Raw genomic sequence first — 17,483 nt, 5'->3', positions numbered from 1 at the left:
TTCCACCTACTAATTAGACTGGGGTTGAAACAGTGCCATGAGAATAACTGTTATTAATGACAGATTTTGATAATATCATATTTGTGAATGTGAATAGAACTTTTCTTACATAGCTGGTGATTACCATAGTGACTTATTTGCTTTAAGAGCTTCAACAATAAACAACACATGGAACATTGCCTATTGCTCTGCTTGCAACTCATTGTTTTATTTATTTTCATCAGTGATTGAGAAACAGTGGTGGACTTTTAGTCTAAATTTTTTCAGTTTTCCTCCACCTATTTCTCCTATTTCTGTGAGCACCAAGAGGTACAATATAACTCGTTGCTCTGCAAGTGTTCTGTTGCATACTGTTGCACTTTTGGCCCAATTAAAATAACATGCATGTGTCATACAGAATAGCCAACCAAATTATAAACTTTATGCTGTGGTCACCCTTGCTTAATCAATTTGGCAGTTGTGCAGAGAGTACGGCCTGTCCTCATATGTGCTGTTGTGAAAGCTCCTGGAGAGTAAGAGTGACGTTAAATTTGATGTTGTTTGCTACAACTGAATGCAAACGTAATAGTTGTCTTCCAGATGGGCAAGTATGCAACCTATATAATTACATAACTCATTGCTCTACAAGTGTTCTGTTGCACACTGTTGCACTTTTGGGCCAATTAAAATAAAATGCATTTGTCATGCAGAATAGTCAACCAAATTGTAAACTTGATGACCAAGCAAGTATTCAAAATACACAGACAAGGAATTAACAGAATAATGATTTATTCCACAGGAAAAACAATGTAGTCAAAATGCACTGAATTAAATATTAATTTGCAATGTTTATTTCAAGTAAAGAAACCCTAAAGAAATAATGTACAAATTGTGGCCATAGAATTCTATTATGAATAAGAGTTTCTCAATCACTGATGAAAATAAATAAAACAATGAGTTGCGAGCAGAGCGACAGCCAATGTTCTGTGTGCTGTTAAAGTTCTTAAAGCAAATAAGTCACTATGGTAATCACCAGCTATGTAAGAAAAGCTCTATTCACACTCACAAATCTGTCACTAATAACAGTTCTACAGTTTGCACATGGAGTCTGTAAAAGTTCCATGCAATAACTGAAATGTATGCAAAGGATGAAATACACAAATGCTGAGCACTCTATACGTTTGTGGCAGTCTGATCACCTAAAATCTCACCACAATCATGAAAAAGATAATTATACTTGTATTGATCTGATGGCCTAGCTCAAGCCAAATGTATGATTGGCTTCTGCATACTATTACAGTACTATACTGGTCAAACCAAACACTGTTAACTTTAATAATTATAACAATATCTATTTGCATTTATAATTATTGCATGGTACTTATTGCAAATGGAGCAAGCTTCTGCTAGTAATTTGTGCACATCTAGAAAAAACTCTGTTTTGGTTAATGTTTCAACAACAATAAATAATAATTTGTTTAATAACTATACTATATAAACTAACTATACTATACTATATAAAATACTTAAGAAATACCACTAGTGAGAACAAAAAATGCTATAAGGAGAAAAGAAATAGCATTAAATGCATAGTAAGGAAAGCACATCAGGAACACTGAGATAGGTTTATTTATAATATCGAACATGATATCTACGGAAGACAACAAAGATTTTAAAAACCTTAAACACAACACAAAGAGAGAAGATACAAATAAATAGTATTGAAGAGGAACAATGGATAAAGCATTACAGCGTATTGTGTTATGATCATACAGCAGAGGAAACTGAAATTGAACGACTAGCCGAGAGTGATATCAATTTAAAAAAAGGAGATAAAAGCCTATGCAGTAATTACAGAGGAATAAATTTACCGGACTCAGCGTACAAGGTGTATTCTAAGATTTTAAATACAAGAATTAAAAACGTAGCAGAATCAGTACTGCAAGAGGAACAATGGGTTTTAGGTAAGGACGCTTCACAATAGATGCAGTTTGTATTCTACAGCAAATGACATAAAAACAGAGAGAGTATAATAAAGAAACACACATTGCTTTTATTGACTTTAAAAAAGCTTTTGACAGTGTCAATAGACAGAAACTTTGGGAAATATGAATCATGGATATCCAAAGCATCTAGTAAATGCAATAAAAAGCTTATATCAAGACACAAAAATCACTCTAGATCTCAATGGTAAAATAACTAATCAGATATCAACTAACAAAGGGGTATGACAAGGCTGCTGCATCTCTCCAACTTTGTTCAATGTCTACATTGATGAAATAATATATATATATATATATATATATATATATATATATATGGAAATCAGAATTTCAGAAAGGCATCTACCTGTACAGGAACATTCTTTTAAATAATTTGCTATATGCTGATGATGCAGTGATCCTAGCAGATAAGGAAGATGACCTTCAAAAAGGAATCTACTTGCTAAAACAGATAAGTGCAAAATTTAACATGGAAATTTCAAAAGAAAAAACTAAGACAATGGCCTTCGTGGGGAAAGAAGCAACCAGAACCAAAACAGTGATAGATCAGAAGATTTTAGAGCAAGTAAACCATTTCAGTTACCTCAAATGTGAAATTAAATATGGCTACAGCAGAGATATTGAAATTGTTGTTGTTGTTGTGGTCTTCAGTCCTGAGACTGGTTTGATGCAGCTCTCCATGCTACTCTATCCTGTGCAAGGTTCTTCACCTCCCAGTAACTACTGCAACCTACAGCCTTCTGAATCTGGTTAGTGTATTCATCTCTTGGTCTCCCTCTATGATTTTTACCCTGCACGCTGTCCTCCAATACTAAATTGGTGATCCCTTGATGCCTCAGAACATGTCCTACCAACCGATCCCTTCTTCTAGTCAAATTGTGCCACAAACTCCTCTTCTCCCCATTTCTATTCAATATCTCCTCATTAGTTATGTGACCTACCCATCTAATATTCAGCATTCTTCTGTAGCACCACATTTCAAAAGCTTCTATTCTCTTCTTGCCTAAACTATTTATCGTCCATGTTTCACTTCCATACATGGCTACACTCCATACTTTCAGAAACAACTTCCTGACACTTAAGTCTATACTCGATGTTAACAAATTTCTCTTCCTCAGAAACGCTTTCCTTGCCATTGCCAGTCTACATTTGATATCCTCTCTACTTCGACCATCATCAGTTATTTTGCTCCCCAAATATCAATACTCATTTACTACTTTAAGTGTCTCATTTCGTAATCTAATTCCCTCAGCATCACCCTATTTAATTCAACTACATTCCATTATCGTCGTTTTGCTTTTGTTGATGTTCATCTTATATCCTCCTTTCAAGACACTATCCATTCCGTTCAACTGCTCTTCCAAGTCCTTTGCTGTCTCTGACAGAATTACAATGTCATCGGCGAACCTCAAAGTTTTTATTTCTTCTCCATGGATTTTAATACCTACTCCAAATTTTTCTTTTGTTTCCTTCACTGCTTGCTCAATATACAGATTGAATAATATTGGGGAGAGGCTACAACCATGTCTCACTCCCTTCCCAAGCACTGCTTCCCTTTCGTGTCCCTCGACTCTTATAACTGCCATCTTGTTTCAGTACAAATTGTAAATAGCCTTTCGCTCCTTGTATTTTACCCCTGCCACCTTCAGAATTTGAAAGAGAATATTCCAGTCAACACTGTCAAAAGCTTTCTCTAAGTCTACAAATGCTAGAAATGTAGGTTTGCCTTTCCTTAATCTAGCTTCTAAGATAAGTCGTAGGGTCAGTATAGCCTCACGTGTTCCAATATTTCTACGGAATCCAAACTGATCTTCCCCGAGGTTGGTTTCTACTAGTTTTTCCATACGTCTGTAAAGAATTCACATTAGTATTTTGCAGCTGTGACTTATTAAACTGATTGTTCGGTAATGTTCGCATCTGTCAACACCTGCTTTCTTTGGGATTGGAATTATTATATTCTTCTTGATGTCTGAGGGTATTTTGCCTGTCTTATATATCTTGTTCCCCAGATGGTAGAGTTTTGTCAGGACTGTCTCTCCCAAAGCTGTCATTAGTTCTAATGGAATGTTGTCTACTCCTGGGGCCTTGTTTCGACTCAGGTTTTTCAGTGCTCTGTCAAACTCTTCATGCAGTATCATATCTCCCATTTCATCTTCATCTACATCCTCTTCCATTTCCATAATATTGTCCTCAAGTACATCACCCTTGTATAGGCCTCTATATACTCCTTCCACCTTTCTGCTTTCCCTTCTTTGCTTAGAACTGGGTTTCCATCTGAGCTCTTGATATTCATGCAAGTGGTTTTCTTTTCTCCAAAGGTCTCTTTAATTTTCCTGTAGGCAATATCTATCTTACCCCTAGTGAGATAAGCCTCTACATTCTTACATTTGTCCTCTAGCCATCCCTGCTTAGCCATTTTGCACTTCCTATCAATCTCATTTTTGAGATGTTTGTATTACTTTTTGCCTGCTTCATTTACTGCATTTTTATATTTTCTCCTTTCATCAGTTAAGTTCAATATTTCTTCTGTTACCCAAGGATTTCTACTAGCCCTTGTCTTTTTACCTACTTTATCCTCTGCTGCCTTCACTACTTCATCCCTTCTTCTATTGTATTTCTTTCCCCCATTCCTGTCAATTGTTTCCTTATGCTCTCCCTGAAACTCTGTACAATCTCTGGTTTAGTCAGTTTATCCAGGTCCCATCTCCTTAAATTCCCACCTTTTTGCAGTTTCTTCAGTTTTAGTCTACAGTTCATAACCCATAGATTGTGGTCAGAGTCCACATCTGCCCCTGGAAATGTCTTACAATTTAAATTGAAATTAAGCTTAGTAAATTCAGCCGGGTATGTGGAACAGTTAACAGAAACGTAAAAAACAAAACCAGGAAACACATTCAATTAAATTTTATAAAACTGTTACAGTTCCCACACTGCTCTATGGAAGCGAGACCTGGGTGATTACCAAAAAGCAAGAAAGCCAGATTCAGGCACGAGAAGTGAAATTCCTTAGACGTGTTATAGGTTGCACAAGAGAAGAAAGGCTAAGAAATCAAGATATTAGAGAAGAACTGCAAATCTTTAGCCTCAATGATAAAATTCAAGATTACAGAAGAAAATGGAATGATCATCTACGCAGAATGGAGAGTGAGAGACTTCCCTTAAAGGCAAGATATTATAAGTGCATGGGAGAAGAGACAGAGGAAGATCCTGACAGAGATGGGTAACGTAACAGACAATTCCTTCCTATTCCTGAAGAGAAGATGAAGATGAAGATGTTTAATAATTTATGCTGATCAATCAGAACATTATGACCACTGACAGGTTTATATCAATAGTAGATTGATATAAACCTGTGTAGGTGATAGCAGCATCACCTGGCAAGAAATGGCTACTAGTCATACACACACATGGTGCATGTAGTATCAGTGAATGTGCTGTGTGTGTGTGTGTGTGTGTGTGTGTGTGTGTGTGTGTGAGTTTGTGTGTGTGTGTAGAATGAGGAAGACATGTGATCTACATGAGCTGGACCACGCGCAGATTGTGATGCCCCATAGGCTCATAATGAGCATTTCAGAAACTGAATGACTTGTCAGGTGTTTAAGGAGTGCTGTGGTGAATGTCTACAACATGTAGAGAAACAAAGGTGAAACCACATACAGACGTTGTGGGGTTAGGCGGCCGCCCCTAATTACAGATGTCAGACACTGTAGGCTGGGCAGTCTGGCAAAACAGGACAGGAGGCAAACTGTGATGGAACTAATCTAAGACTTTAATGCTGGGCAGAGAACAAGTGTGTCTGAACACGCAGTGCACCAAGCACTCCGAACACTGGTTCTCCACAGACGATGACCCATACTTGTGCCAATGTTAACACCACGACTATGACTGAAATGACCAGGTGCCCATTAGCACAAGACATTGGCACAGTGGCAGAGTGTTGCACGGTCTCATGAATACCGATGCCTTCTTCATCATACCAATGGGAGGGGGTTGTAGGGAACAGCTCCTTGTCAGTACTGCTGGACAGCAACACGCCAGTGGTGGCACCATTATGCTCTGGGAAATATTCACATGGGCATCCATGGGTCCATTGGAGATTGTGCAGAACACCATGATGGCCAAGGAGTATTGTACACTGGTTACAGGCTACATACAACCCTTCATGATGATCATGTTTTCCAATGGCAGTAGGATAATGCACCACATCACAAGGCCATAAGTGTGATTAATTGGTTCAAGGAACACAGTGGTGAGTTCTAATTGATGTACTGGCCCCCCAACTTGCCAGATCTGAATCCAATTGAACATGTCTGCGGTGGGACTGAACATAGTGTCAGAGCTTTTTGCCCCCCCCCCCCCCCCCCCCCCGCCCTCCCCTCCCAGGAGTTTATGAGAATTAGGTGACTTGTGTGTGCAGCTGTGGTGCCAACTCCCTCCAGCAATGTACCAAGGCCTCACTACTTCCATGCCAAAACACATCGCCACTGTTATCCATGTCAAAGGTGGACATAGCAGCTATTAAGTAGATGATGATAATGTTCTGGCTCATCAGTGTACATGTGCAGTAACTGCATCACCAAGTTGTCTCACTGTGTAACTGATGTCAATATCTTTTTATTGGTGTTCCACATGTTCCCTTAACTTGTCTGTAATCACTTGTAACACAGTTATAAATAAAAAATGTTTAAGCTTTCCTGGTGGATTTGTTGTAAATAGTCTTCAAGGGTTTGCCACTGTATCACGATGTGCAAATTTCACAATATTTCCTCGGAGCAACTGTCCATCTTCAGCTGGTTCAACCTTGTTGTTGGCTTGGTATGACTGATGGTATCTGCACACTGATGCCCCATTACTAGAACATCCCCACAAAGAATGCTCAGGCATGGAAATCACAAATGCGCTATGATTTACAGAGAGATGGTGCCATATTCAAATATCCTCTGCTGAAAATCGCGGAACGGCTCTCTTGCGGGTCCACAGTATGCTGCATTTGCTAACAGTGTGGTCAGATGTTACTCACCAAAGACGGTACTAGACCAATGTTGTGATGGGTCTGTTATCGGAGAGTCTTGATTTTCGCGTCGTGATTTAATAGCAACCACTGCAGGGTTCCAGGCTGTTTTCTGTTGAAATCCTGCATCCCTGTTGATGAGATTATTGGCTGTATGTTGCAATTCCAGAAAGATGATGCCAGGAATAAAATTTCCATCTTTTCATAAGTCATGCGATGTCATGTATTCAGACAGTGTTCCACAATTGCGAACTTTACCGCTTGACGGAGGCATGTATGATGCTAAGTTCACTGCAGTGTTCTTGTATAGTGCAGCATGTCTGGCCTATATACACTGCCCCACATTGACAAGGAATCTTGTACACACCACATTTCCTCAGGGCAAGATCATTGGCAGCTTGTGGCCTGCAGATATAGATCTGTGTGCGTTGGCTTGCGGTAGATGCTGTGTCCAAAGGGTCAATCTGCTTTCCTTTGTACCAAAACATCAAGAAAAGATAAAATACCATCTTTTCCACTTCTGTTGTGAAGTTTATATTTGTTTGGGCTGAATTTAGATGCTGAAGAAATGTAGGTAGAGTATCAAGTCCATGTGGCTACACGACAAATGTATCATCCACATACCGCAGAAAACAAGAAGGTTTGAGAGTGGCTAATGGTAGTGCTTTTTCTTCAAAGTCCCCCATAAAATAATTGGCTGCCACAGGAGACAGAGGGCTTCCCATGGTGGCCCTGTCCACTTTTTCAAAATATTTGACATGAAATAAGAAATATGTTGAAGTAAGCCACGTGTTTAAATAATACTACTATGTCATCCTCTAACTTGTTGCTAATGAGCTCCAAAGAGTCATGCAAGGGCGCCTTTGTAAATAAGAAAGACAGAACATTGAAACTTACTAAAAGATCTGATGATTGTAATCTAAGAGTTTTCAGGTGGCCTATGAAACCTTCAGAGTTTCGAATATTATGGTTGCACTTGCCTACGAGAGGTCCCAACAGTGATATCAGATATTTGGCAACAAAATAAGTAGGTGCTCCTATGTTACTTACAATGGGATGGAGAGGCACCCCATTCTGATGGATCTAGGGTAGGCCGTAGAGTCTAGGAGGAACTGCAGTCCGCTGATGCAAACCATTAGTGACTTGCACTGGACTCAAGCTCTTCCTGATGAGTTCCAAAGTTTTTCTCTAAAACCTACCCATCAGATCACTTTTTAATTTACTATTTGCAGGATCATTGAGAAGTTTGTATATCTTTCTGTTATGTTCTGTGCGTGAGATAAGCACAGTAGCATTTCCTTTGTCAGCAGGTAAGATGTCTTTGTCTCCTCTCAATTCTCGTGGAGTATTTCTTTCAGTTGAGGTGATGTTAAAACTGGACCTCTTAGGGAAAGCTTAAGTCAAGATGCAGCATGTCTCATGCCTAATCTCTTTGGCAGCATCCTTAGGAAGTTTCAAAACAGCCTGCTCTATTCCACTAATCATATCTCGGATGGGAATGGTCCCTGGTGTCAAAGTCTTCTCCATGAGATTAAACATGGTACATCTTCTTGGTATGTCTTCTTGCATTCAGGCTTTGAGTCTATCGTATTTAGTCATTTGATGAACCTTAGCTTGTCATTCAGTCCAGTCAGCCACTGCTCAAGTGGCACTGTCTACCCAGTTCCAGGATACCACTGAAAGGCTCACTGAATCTTCAGATGGAGCATTAGTAATTGTCTGGACACCAAGCACAATTCCTGGTGTGTATAGTGCACCCATTCTCTCAAAAGTGCTGCACTCACCTGTCATTTAATTCTGATGGCAGCTGCAGAATTTATACAATGTTTAAATTTAGCAAACATAGGGATGGTTTGCTTGTCATGACATCTCAGTGAAAATGCAAGGCTGCTTAACAATCTATCTCTTTTGCGACGTAACTTGTCAAACTCACATATGTTCTTCACCATCTCCTCCCTGTAAAGGTACTGAATGTGACTCTTCAAGCTTTCCAAGCAGATATGTTGTAAATTGTCTTCACCGGTTTGCTGCCAGATCATGTTGTGCAAATTCCACACTAGGTTTATCAAATGACTAAATACTATCAACTCCAAGTCAGACACATTGCACACTACAAGAATGCTGTGATGAACATCAGCGTCATACATGCCTTCATCAAATGGAAAAGTTGGCAATTGTGGAACACTATCTGAATACAGGAAATTGCATGATTTATGAAAAGACAGAAATTTTATCCCCAGCATCATCGTTCTGGAATTGTGTCATTAAGGATTGTGTCATTCCATAGTTTGACTGTCACAATACCACTGTGTGGCATTTAGTTTCAAACAAATGTGACCACTAGGATACTTTGTCATTCAAATTACATTGTACTTCCCCTAACTTTTCACTTACATTCTTAACTAGATAATAGTAATTATATGATAGACTAATATTGGCCATCTTTATCTCTCTCACCCCATCCCCCCTCATGCCCCATCCCCTTCCCCATCCCTCATCCACCATCCCCCATCCCCCATCCCGCCTCCCTCTTCCCTCTCTGACTAATTTCACCCTTCACTCCTACTGAAGCTCCCTGCCACCCTTAAGGCTCCCTGCCACACCTGCGGATATGTAAGCTGAAGTCAAAAAAGTTTCTTTCATTGATTTCTAGGAAAATATACATTTGCAGGCCACATATTCAATGATGAAAAATACTCAGTGTTCCATTATCTATCAATACCATCAATTTTGAGTCTACTGCATGCCATGAAATGTAAGGGTGCTTTTCTTAAAAATAAGGTTTTTGAGCAAAATGTCTTAGAATCTTTTATTTTAGGTTGTACACAAGCAACCTCCCAAATATGAGTCATATCAGCTAGCCATGTGTATGGCTTCCTCCTTGAGAGTAACAGACAATATGCCATAAAAAGAAAGAAATCTGGGAAGATTAAAGCCAAAAAAGGACAGAAGAGAGACTTCAAAGGCATATTCCTTCACTCCCTCACCTCAAGATACCTCACTGGGCTATAGGACCAGAAGATAGTGATGTTTGTTGATTTACAAGCTTCATGACCATGGGCCCAAAGAAGTGGTTCTGATTTCCTGCTGGTGTAAAAACTGCCCACATCCTTCCTCCCCTCCCCTCCCCTCCCCTCCCCACCCCCAAAACTGCCATAGCAACTAGATCCCTGATGTCTCTGAAGACTCACAAAATTTAGAAAAATAAACTTGAGTTTGTTGCAGATGTCACTGCCAATCACAGACTCAGCCAATTAACCTAAGTGACCCTACTAAAATATAGACTGACCCACCTCTACAAAAATGATAGAGCTTTAGCCGAGGTATTCAAGTAAACAAATGCTGACTTAATGCTAAAATATCAGATACCTTCTCTTAAAACTTTTCAGACTGTTTCATTTCTGCATCCCCAGGGTTCCTTAGCTGGGGCTGGTAAGAACTCCCAGTCCTCTGTTACTGTAAGTTCTGGGCAGGCTTCAGCAACCACTGTGTTGCATAGTGGTGGAATGTTATGTGTCACAGAGAATGTGGACTGTGTCTTGACTGTGCCCTGGGCTACAGGGCTATACACTCCACTGAAAAGATGACCTGACTGGGGAAAGAGCCGAGAGAGAGGTTGCTTGTGTGTCAATAAGAAACTCGACTCCTCTCCTCTCACCTTCCTGGTTACTGGCCTACAAACAGTAGCTGTAACAATTCATATGGGTCACAATATCATTATCTGCTCCCTGTACTTACCTCCACAGCATATGATAGACTCTGAGGTTGTCACAGGCCTTATTGAACAACTCCCCCAACCATTTCTTCTACTGAGTCATTTCAATGCCCATAATGTGTTGCAGCTCAAACTATACTTGCTCCAGGAGACAAGCTCCAGGAGACATGTCTCAGGAGATGTGCAAACTCAACACAGGGGTCCCACTCATTTCTTAACTGCCACTATGTCATCCTCAGTCACTGACCTTCCTATCTGCTCTCCAGCCATTGCAGACTCAGCGCAGTGGGAAGTGACTGATGATCTTCATTTTAGTGACCACTTCTATCTGTGGATCCACTACAGGAAGGAGGAATGCTTGAATGGAAGCCACCAAAATGGTTGGTCAACAGTGCTAAGTGGATGCTGTTCAGCCAGATGGCTGTGTGGAACACCATGACAGTGTCCAGGAGTGAGTGGACAACATCACTTGAGTGATCCAACAAGCTTTTGACTTATACATCTCAAACTCTTCAAGTCATCTTAGGCAACCTGTGCCTTGGTGGACTGGTGACTACCATTTAACAATCAGTTACAGGCATGTGGCTCTTCAGTGGTTTGAATACTGCCAGCAGCAGACTATACCACAGCCTTTCGAGTCACAAGAGCCAAGACACTACATGTAATTAAGGAGAGCAAGGAAAGGTCATGGCAAACATTCCTGGACTTTTTCAGCTGTTTCAGTTGTTCTACAAAAGTGTGGGAAGCCATCCATATGATTTCCAGTACATGCATTCATTTGCCCTAGCACCAGCACTGAAAAAGAGGTGTCCCGGAGAGATTGCTCAGACAACTGTAGAGCATTTTGCAATAATTACTGCCAATGCTAGCCAGGATCTGGCATTTTGCCACTACCATGTAACTTCAGATAGGGGCAAGTAGAACTTAAGATCCCACTATTCTGGGTCTTACAACTGCCCTATCTCTGTGTGGGAGCTGGAATTGGCATTGCCTGAAACTGCACCTGCTCATGACCAAATCTAATACTGCATGCTTCGAAATTTGCCAATAGCATCAAATGTTTTAATTTTATGTGGTAGATGGGTCACTTTCCCAACTTGTGGAGAGAAACAAAACAGGAAAGGACTGCCAACGTTCAGTAGTTACCAGAGTGTCATCTTAACAAGCTGTGTAGGAAAGTCTGGAGCAAATGGTTAACCATTATGTGATCTGGTTATTAGAGGCCAAGCAACTCTAGCTGCTCTCAGTGTGGATTCTGGAGATTTCAATCCACTGTTGACAACCTCATCATATTATAGGTACCTATTCAGTAGGCTTTCCTAAGTAAACGTCACTGTATTGGTGTATTCTTTGGTATCAGTAAGATGTATGACACTACTTTGAGGCGTGTGTGTGTGTGTTTGGAGTTTACGGGCGCTAAACAGCGTGGTCATCAGCGCCCATACTTTGAGGCACAGTATTCTCATGCAGCTCAGTCAATGAGGCTTTTGTGGCTGCCTTCCCATCTTCATATGGTGTTTCCTGTCTCAGAAGTTTTTTTTAGGTCATGTGTGGGCGACATGCTGTCAACTTATTTTGAGCAAGAGAATGATGTCCCTCTTTGCCGTAGCATTAATCAGTATCATGTGTACAGTACAGAGTCCCATACAATGTTTGTGATTTGTGGATGAATTTGATATTTTCTGTTTCTCTTCCTCTGGTGTTACAAAAATGACATTGCTTGCAACTTACTTTACTTAGAGGAGTGGGCTGCAAAGGCAGATTTTTGTTTTCTGCAGATAAGTGTGTCTGAGTGTTCATTTTAATCATTCTCATCATGTTTTTAATTTACCTGACTTGCATGTGAGGGGTACCATTCTACATTTTCAAGAATCAGTGACGTTTCTCAGTCTCATTTTTGACTCCAAACTGTCATAATTACTTCACCTGGAGATCTGAAAGCCAGAACCCAGAAGGCTCAGCCACAGGTACTGGGAAGCAGACAGGGCATATCTGCTCCTATTTTATAGAGCTTTCATGCATTCAAGGCTAGACTTAGGGTGCACAGTGTATGCATCAGTGAAGCTTTCTTACCTGAAGATTGTTGATGCTATCCACCATGAGGGGAATAAGCTGGCCACCGTTGCTTACGGGATCAGCCCCATACCCAGACTCTGTGCTGAGGCTGGAGAACTGCTGTGTACCATTAGATGGAAACTCCTCAAGGTGTGTCAAGCATATAAGTTCCTCATAGCTCCAACTTCCTATACATACCATACTGTTGCTAATTCACCTCTGGGACACCTTTCTCCAATCGTCCATGAGCAACATTGCCATTTGTGATCCACATGCAGTGTGTGCTGGAGTCACTTGGTGCCAAGCTCATACAATCTCAAATCCAGTGTTTTAGCTGCTTGCCACTGTAGTTACTGCAGAGGCCCAGAGAAATTTGAGATTTGGTGTGGTACAGGAAAGATTGCACTAGTACCACAAATATACAGCTGTCTTTACACATGATTTGAAACATGGTAAATTTGTTGGTTGCTCTCTTGTTTCCCCTAATGGAGTCCTCAAGGTCTGACTGCCATGAGAGTTTACTGCCTTTGATGCTGAATTATATGTGATCTTGCAGGCACTGCAACAAATAAGATGTCCTTTGACTGCTACATCCCTTGCGTGTTCCAATTCTCTGAGTGCCCTTCACACTTTACAATGCTTATACCCAGCAAATAAAGTAGTCCAGAATATCCAGGACACCCTCATCCAATTACCACAACTGGGAAAGGAGGTGTCTTTCTGCATTGTACCATGCCACATGGATATTCAGGGAACAAAGGGCAGATGTATCAGCCAAGGAGGCATTTTCTGATCCTCAGTTTTTTTAGTGCATCATTGCCCTGCATGCTATCATCACACTGTTTAGGTACAGAGTAATGCATCTGTGGTAAGACTAGTGGCTGAAAGTAACAGATATTAAGGTGCATCTAGTAGAGCCCACTGTGCAGCTGTGGAATACCTCCTGTCAACCACAAAGATGGAATGAGGTTTTCCTTACTTGTCTTCACATAGGCCTTAGTCCTCTGACACATGGCTTCTTGCTCCAGCATGATGACCCTCCAATGTGTGGTACTTGGGTCATACAGATCACTGTGTGCCACATTTTGCTAGACTGTATTTTATTTTCATACCAGAGGGCAGCAACAGATTTGTCAGCAGATCTGCCCTCTATTTTAAGCGATGTCCAAATGAATGTGGTGAGACTTTTAAGGTTTTGTAATTTGCCCAGCTTGTTTCCAAAAATTTTAGGGAGATGTTCTTTAGTGTTGACAGCTTCACTGGCTCATCCATGTTTATGTTGGTTGTCAGCTGGTCGCATAGCCCTCTGCCATTGTTTTAGCTCCTCTGTCACTTTCATTCTGTTTTCTTCCCAAGTGTAGTACCTTCCATTATTTCTCCTTTGTTTTACATCATGTAATATGGAGTAAATGTGAGGATCAACACAAGTGAGACAGAATGGAGCACTCCACAGAACTCACCAACTTCAAACGTGATCAGGTGATTGGGTGTCACTTGTGTCATACTTCTATATGCGAGATTTCTGCACTCCTAAACATCCCTAGCTCCACTGTTTCTGATGTGATTGGGAAGTGGAAATGTGAAGAGACATGTTCAGCACAAAAGCATATAGGTCGACCTCATCTGTTGACTGACAGAGACCGCCAGCCATTGAAGAGGGCCGTAAAGTGTAATAGGCAGACATCTATCCATACCATCAGACAGGAATTCCAAACTGCATCAGGATCCACTGCAAGTACTATGACAGTTAGGTCGGAGGTGAGAAAACTTGGATTTCATGGTCGAGCAGCCGCTCATAAGCCACACATCATTCCAGAAAATGCCAAACGATGCCTCGCTTGGTGTAAGGAGCATAAACATTGGATGATTGAACAGTGGATAAACATTATGTCGAGTGATGAATCATGGTACACAATGTGGTGATCTGATGGCAGGGTGTGGGTATGGTGAATGCCCGGTGAACGCACCTGCCAGTGTATGTAGTGCCACCATTAAAATTCGGAGGCGGTGGTGCTATGGTGCGGTCATGTTTTTCATGGAGGTGGCACTATCACAGCACAGGCCTACATTGATGTTTTAACCACCTCCTTGCTTCCCACTGTTGAAGAGCATTTCAGGGATGACAATTGCATCTTTCAACATGATTGAGCACCTGTTCATAATGCACGGCCTGTGGTGGAGTGGTTACACGACAATAACATCCATGTAATGAACTGGCATGCCCAGAGTCCTGACCTGAATCCTGTAGAACATCTTTGGGATGTTCTGGAACACCTAATTCATGCCAGGCCTCTCTTCAGTGCAGCACTCTGTGAAGAATGGGCTGCCATTCCCCAAGAACATTTCCAGCACCTGATTGAAAGTATGCCTGCGAGAGTGGAAGCTGTCTTCAAGGCTACGGGTGGGCCAACAACATATTGAATTCTGGCATTTCTGATGGAGGGCACCACGAACTTGTAAGACATTTTCAGCCATGTGCCCAGATACTTTTGATCACATAGTGTATAAGGGCGCTGATAGCCTCACCACTGAGTGTTTGTACACCCCAAAACAACAATAACAGCTTCTGTTTTCTTGTTGTCTGAACAGCTTATTTTCTAGGTTTCAATTCCACACAATGCTACACTTCAAACACAGTAAGAGGAGACTTTCTAAAACTTCAACTTACTTTTGATGTTAACAAATTTTTCTTTTACAGAAGTATTTCTTGTTATTGTCAGTCTGCATTTTACATCCTCTCTTTGTCAGACATTGCCAGTTATTTTGATGGGTAAATACAAAATTCATTTATTACTTTTAGCATCTTATTGCCTGATCTAATTCCTTTACATCACCATATTTAATTAACTTCATTTCATAATACTTTTGGTGATATTTATGCTGTAACTTCTACTGAAGACACAGTCTGTTCCATTCCACTGCTCTTCCAATTTTTTTGCCATCTCCGACACAACTACAGGGTCATCAGCAAACCTCCAATTTTTAATTGATTTTCCCCAAACTTTAATTCCTTTCCCAAATTTATATTTAATTTCCTTTACTGCTTGCTCAATGTGCAGATTGTATAATGTTGGGGATAGACTTCAACCATGTCTCACACCTTTCTTAACATATCCTTGAACTCTAATAACTACAGTATGATTTCTGTACAAGTAGTAGGCAACGTCTGCTTTCTGTATTTTAGTCCTGCTACCTTCAGAAATTTCAAAGATTGTATTCCAATCAACACTGTAAAAGCTTTCTTTATATCTACAAGTGCTATAAATGTATAAGTTTATTCAACCTATATTTCCACAAATAAATCATATAATCAGCATTGCTTTGCATGTTCCTGCATTTCTCAAGAACCCAAACAGATGTTCCCTGAGCTAGGCATCTACCAGTTTTTCTATTCTTCTGTAAATAATTCATGACAGCATTTTGCAACCATGACTTATTAAACTGCTGGTTCAGAAGTATACACACTTGTTATCACTGTCGTCTTCGGAATTAGAATTGTTACATTCATCTTGAAGTCTGTGGACGTTTTACCTCCATTACACAGTATATCTTTCACACCCCAAAAGAAATTTTTGCCATTTGAGTATAAATTTTTATTCATTTATCTGCCACAAAATTGTATAATGAGTCAAGAGCTACAGTAACAAAAGGCAAGAAATAAATGAACAATAATTTAGAGTCAAATGGTGGAAATTTCTTTCAAAAGTTTTGTAAGACTGTGGTTCCCCATGGTGGAATAATTTTTTTGTAGCTGGCTTTCCCAAGGATACCAATAATTCTGAGGAAATGCCATCTGTTCAGGTGTCTTATTCTGACTTTTTGTTTTCTGTCAAATTTGTATCACAGTATCATCTCTTCTATCTCATTTTCATCCATCTCCTGTTTCAGTTCTATAACATTTTCTTCAGGTTTGTTTCCCTTGTTTCCCCTCCTATAGTCCTTTCACCTTTCAGTATTTGTTTTTGGCATAAACAGATCTTTATTTCTTCTGTTATATGGTTCTTGGTTAGTTGATATGCTGTTTCCAATTTCCTGATGCATGGTGGAAAGGCTTCTTTCTCAGACATGTTAGAATATGTGTGCCCACTCTCTCACATCTTTAAATTGTAATAGGCTTTAAATCATCTTTTTAGTGTGTGAAAATGAGATAGTAACACTAAAAACCTCTTTCTGATGTTGCATTTTGCAAAATTTTACCAACTTGTTTGTAGACTGATTACTAACAAAATTTTTCAAGTCTAAGTTATCTGCTAATAATAGAAGAAAGATACACAATGTCACCAACTTGTGGTCTCTCCATAATTATCTCAGTATGAGTCTTTTAAGCAATTTCTTCAACTTCTAGATTTACTTTTCCTGTTTCATATCTTACAATATCATGAAAAGTTTTATCTTTCTTTTCTTCTTCTTCTTCTTTTTTGCAGTTTTTCTCATTTCATCACAATTTCTTTCATTAGTTTGTCTTTTTGCTTTTGTATTAACTATCTATTGCATATCATAGACATATCAAAAACACTCTGGAAAGTTCTTTCTGTTGTAGTTTTTGTTATGTAATACATTCATTAGGTGATGGAGTATTTGATATAGTGATTTATTTGTGATACAGTCTAAAAATATCTATGTATCTTGCTGCTCAGATGCTTCAGACTTACATACATAAATACATTAAATTGTGTAAAGCTTAGAAAAAGAACATTATTGCTGCAAAGTAAGTCATTCC

At 39.9% G+C, this 17,483-nt stretch overlaps 1 protein-coding gene across 1 annotated transcript in view; it reads left to right on the top strand.

Moving 5' to 3' along the window:
* LOC126162473 (ATP-binding cassette sub-family C member 12-like) overlaps positions 1-17,483 on the top strand; it is a 516,794-nt gene that overhangs the window by 72,492 nt on the left and 426,819 nt on the right. The gene's annotated exons all lie outside the window — the stretch shown is intronic.

The sequence above is a fragment of the Schistocerca cancellata genome, chromosome 2, assembly GCF_023864275.1.
Source record: "Schistocerca cancellata isolate TAMUIC-IGC-003103 chromosome 2, iqSchCanc2.1, whole genome shotgun sequence".
Classification (NCBI taxonomy): Eukaryota; Metazoa; Arthropoda; class Insecta; order Orthoptera; family Acrididae; genus Schistocerca; species Schistocerca cancellata.
This window is presented reverse-complemented; position numbering and strand designations above follow the sequence as displayed.